At 44.6% G+C, this 4,826-nt stretch overlaps 1 long non-coding RNA gene across 1 annotated transcript; it reads left to right on the top strand.

Moving 5' to 3' along the window:
- The first annotated feature begins 1,869 nt into the window (after positions 1–1,869).
- On the top strand, positions 1,870–2,669 carry LOC142922821 (uncharacterized). Its single transcript, XR_012940365.1, has 2 exons — positions 1,870–2,021; positions 2,465–2,669. It is a non-coding gene; the product is annotated as an uncharacterized LOC142922821 (long non-coding RNA).
- The last annotated feature ends 2,157 nt before the right edge of the window (positions 2,670–4,826 follow it).

Here is a 4,826-nt window from a genome sequence, read left to right as displayed (position 1 = left end):
CCCACTTCCAGCAACAGCCACAAGGTCCCTCACAGGGGCCCTTCTTATACTCTCAGCGTGGCCTCGCTCCGCCACGGCCACGCCCCCTCTCTGGAACCTACTAGCGGGTTCCCGATGGCCCCCCCTCTGTGACCTTTCCCCTAGATGTCCCCCTCTCGTGTCTATCGTGGCCTGCTGACGTGGGTACTACCATACACCGCAGTTACCCTTTTTTACCAGCAGCCAGCGCTATGCCACTACACATACTCTATCAATATTTTTTCCCCACATACCGGATTTATGGTGAATATTTTTCAAGTGTAAACTAATTTTACATGATAAACAACTAATAATACACACAGTATAATAGACAAATATATCAATAATATGGCAGTCCTCGACTTACGAACGCATTTAGTTCCTGAGGCCCATTCATAAGTCGGAACGGTTCGTAAGTCGGAATACAATAATGTGCGATATTTAAATTCCCATATTGTCAGTGTTATAAAATGTGTTAAGGTTCAACAAAAGAGTTAAACTCGTAAATAAGAAATCATGTACATTTGCATTAACACTAAAAATATAGTGTATCGTAAGTAATACATAAAATGTAGTAAAAATATATTTTTTTCACTCACCGCTTTTAAATCACAAGCGTGCTCACCGCTACACTTCCGATCCGCACAAAGATCCACCGTGTAGCTGTAATAGGCTGTTGGGGCACGTGCTGTTAGCGATAGCCTATGAAAGCCAGCACGGCATGCGAGGGGTTGTGTGCCAGCACCACACCCAGCTGCATTTGTGTCCCGAGTGGTGATGTTTATAAAGCGCGCTAGGTGCTCATTTGAGGCCGAGTTGACCTACGGGAGGCCCAGGAATGGTTCAGATAATCGTCACTGGTGTTGGCCGTGAGTTGGAATTGAACTTGGGTCGGTGGGTTTGTAGCGCAGCGCGTGAACTGCAACACTACCGCTCCCCACACAATCACTTTCACATATACGCACATGTGCGCGTGCACGAGGCTGACTCATGACATCTTGTGGAGGATCGCAGCACTGAACAAAATAGTTCTGTGGTTCAGTTTGGAAGTGCAAGTTCGCGTTTTAAAGTCAATGGTATCCAAAAATTAATACATTTCATAGAAACAGATTCGGAACTCGGGTATCCGTAAGTCGGGTCTCCGTAAGTATGGTGTTCCTAAGTCGAGGACTGTATGTATACACTTATTTTTCACACTGATGGTTGTACAGAATGGATGCGCACTAGGTTACTGAGCATTCTCTGTTTAAGGACTGTACCACGTTACGATCCACCATCCCACCTCTAGTAGAAGTACCTACGACTACTAGACCATCTGCTCCCCTCTGCTACATGCATCTCCATCCCCTCACTCTTTTTGGTTGGGAAGCGATCTTAATCTATTATTTTAATCCAGATTTTGAGTTAATTAATTCCTAAAAAATGTTTAACATAAAACTTTCGTGACTGTAGGAATTCATATTCTTGATTCTTTCGGTAAAGTCACGTACTTTTTTTTAATAATATAAAAAAACCCACGACGTTTCGATTGCAACACAAGCGGTCTTCATCATGCTTTTATAGGTATTATCTTGGTTTGTATTGATGGTGGTTGCCCATCCAAGCATTTGAAGTTCAACCATGCTTTTCTTCCAAGATCTGAGATGATTGGATGCATTTCGGTTTATTTGGTCAAAGGTGGTCTATGGACATCTGTGTAAAAGAGCTTCGTAGGTCATTACATTACTCAATTATAAATAAAGATCCTGGTTGTGTGTGTTATTATACCTGTATGTTCTGCAATAACTTCACACAGTCGTTAAAATGCTTTCCTGTGTCCCTCTGCCGCCATTTGCCCGTGGCCCACGCAGCTCATTGACAGGAATTGGAAACTGGAATCTCTGCAGGCAGAGATTCAGTGGTATCAACGTGTAGTGGCAGAGCTGCACGCTGAGCTGGCGCCCTACCGCGACAACGAGCAGAGTGCACACTCGGAGCAGCAGCATCTGCAGAGCGAGGTGGAGGTGAGTGCACAGCACTCGCGCATCGCACACACACACACACGTATATAATTTGCGTTTAACGTAAATAATAGATTCATGCACACACGATTCAGTGTATTATGATAATGATGAGCTGGTCTAACCATCACGTTAAGCCGTCATGGTCCCCGTTTACAAATACAGACAATTTCATTATTGCTGGACACAGTGATAACGATGCGAATGATTTAGCACCTTTCTGTACACCGGGGCATCTCAGAGCGCTTTACATCACATCTCATCTCAACACGTGTGAAAGGGCACCCCCAATGACAGATGTCCTGTGGGCACAAGGTGACTCAGCACCTGGTGTGCAATTGGCATTTGTCTGCCAGTAGGGGGTGCTGATTGTTGTGTGTAATCCCAGTTGAGCTGGTAGAAGTACTGAGTTGTGTGTAGTGTCTAATGGGTCAGTATGTCCACAGCTTGTCACGGTTGAGGAGGAAGAGGACATCTCTGGCTGCTCACTGGAGCCCGGCATTCAAGAAGCCTCCCAAGACCTGCCCCCCCAGGCCTCGAACACCCTCTGAGCATCTCACAGCCCCCCACACTTCCAGCACCACCCACCCCCACCAGCACCTCCCCTTCCTTACAAGGCATCGCGTTTTAATAATAAATATTTGTATCTAATACTATCGCCTCGTCTCAATTCTTTTGAGTGTTTGGGACACGCGAGTGGCTCACATTTATAATGCTAAGGGCTGTCTACATCCACAGTGTGGCTGTTGCGGAGCTTCTAGAAACCAAATGTGAGGCAGAGTTCTGTGTCCCTTGGGTAATGCCAGCCCTCCAAGGGGTTTGCACTGAGTTTGAGTTGGGGGCGACAAGCACAAGGTTGTGGAGGTGGTGATGGTGGTGGAAATTTAGGAGGATGGCAAGGAGGAGATGCCCATCAATAAACTAGTTGGCCACGGTGAAGCCAGCAACCATAGTCGTTCCTACGTCCCCTGATGTGAGCGGCAGTGCTGGAGGGCAGTTCCACAGTCTCAGACGGACGTGGATACTCATTACCATAATCGCACAGTTATCTTACCTTGGGCAAAGTATTTCAACCAAGAGATTCAGATAGAAATCATCTGTGTGAATAATGTAATTTCTAAAGCAATAATTACCTTCTATATTATATCCCATATAAATATATAAAATTAAGATGATGCTGAAATTGTGATGTTTGCCTAATATGTGAAACTGCCCTACATGTAGTGCCAAACACTGACGCTCTGAAAAATATTTCTGCAGCAAATCTGTAGCCCTATCCCTAACTCCAAGCCTGAATAGACTATGGAATATATGAAAACTCAATGTCCAATTCACAAATTCGGAGGCATCATCACAGCGATGCACCAACTCTACTTCTTACACAATGATCTGGCTCAACCACCTCAATCCAATATAGTTGTTGCTCTACATAAACGTCGACCATACGAAGAACATGACTCCAACCCCTGTTCGTCCCCTTGTGCTAATTCATTGCTCAAGACAATGCGTTTCCATGTAGTTCTCCCCTCTTCGGGTTTTGAGAGATCCTTCTTCCCATGATGTGTCCCCAGGTTGTGTACGTCACAGATGGCACCTCTTATCCTCGTACATGGACGGTCACGTTGCGTCCCTTGTCTCCTCCCATCACCCATCACTTGCCATCCCCCCCCACCCCAATGTAATCACTCAAAACCAACTGTGATTGACTGCAGCAGTGTTTTTAACAGACACCAGTCGTGTTACGGCTATTGGTGTTGTTATCGTTTATTGTAATAAACGCATTGCCTCCAGGAGAAGTCTCGCTCTACGTTCATACCCACAACACAGGCGCAAAATACATTACAGAAGTTATGTTAAGCAGCAGCAAAGTTTGAGTGATAGCTCATCTGACACTGACTCCTCTCACAACGACCAACTTTCCGAATACTCATTCAGTAGTAAGACTCTTAAATTGACGGAGAAAGCTCTCGTCAGAATCCCCTATTTTGATCCACACAATAGGAACAGAAACATACACAATCATATCACAACAGTAGAAGTGGAGGCAATGATCAGAGGTCTGAGGAAGTTGGACGAGAAAACAAGTGCTGAAAAGAAGGTTACATGAATATTCTATACCATGGGTAAAGTCGCTACCATACAAGGTTAGGAATTATTTCAAACAACTCAGCCTAACAGTGATTACGAAGTTTGGAGAATATTCAACACTGAGGGGTTTAATGCTGCCAAATTTATGACCCAGTGCGTAAACGAGGAGTGTATTACGCAGGTGATGTTGATCAATACCACGAAGGTGACAAAATGTTCAAGATTGTTTTTTTAATCCTTGAGTCCAGAGATTACAGAAATTGTGGGTATGGTTTTGGACCCAGAGACGGCCTCCTTACACCACATACAGAATAGGGTTCACACGGCATGGCTATATAGAATTAGGTGCCATAATTCGGACAAAACACAGGGAGAGAGATAATGCACCCCGCCATCTAGAGGGAAGTAAAAATCACGTGAGCAGCTACAGCACCTCACACCAAGCCCCACAACACAGAGTTAGTTAGTTCATAGTTCATTTATTTGGTATAGCCCTGTGAGCCATTCGGCTCTTGAATCGGGTGCAACCGCAACAAACAAAAAACATGAACAAGAAAACATCTTAAAGTGAGTATGTGACTGTGCAAACAGAAAATACAGGAAAAAAATATCAAAATATTCCTGAAATAGCACCGTACACCAACGCTGTGTGCAAAAATCCCAGTGGGATGCAAGTCAAATAACAACAACAACCACAAGACAACTAAGATTAAAGCCATC

The sequence above is a fragment of the Petromyzon marinus genome, unplaced genomic scaffold (assembly GCF_048934315.1).
Source record: "Petromyzon marinus isolate PM22_M1 ecotype Great Lakes invasive population unplaced genomic scaffold, UKy_Petmar_22M1.pri1.0 PM_Scaffold_18, whole genome shotgun sequence".
NCBI classification, from domain to species: Eukaryota; Metazoa; Chordata; class Hyperoartia; order Petromyzontiformes; family Petromyzontidae; genus Petromyzon; species Petromyzon marinus.
The sequence above is the reverse complement of the archived record's forward strand: the minus strand, read 5'-3'. Positions and strand labels throughout refer to the sequence as shown.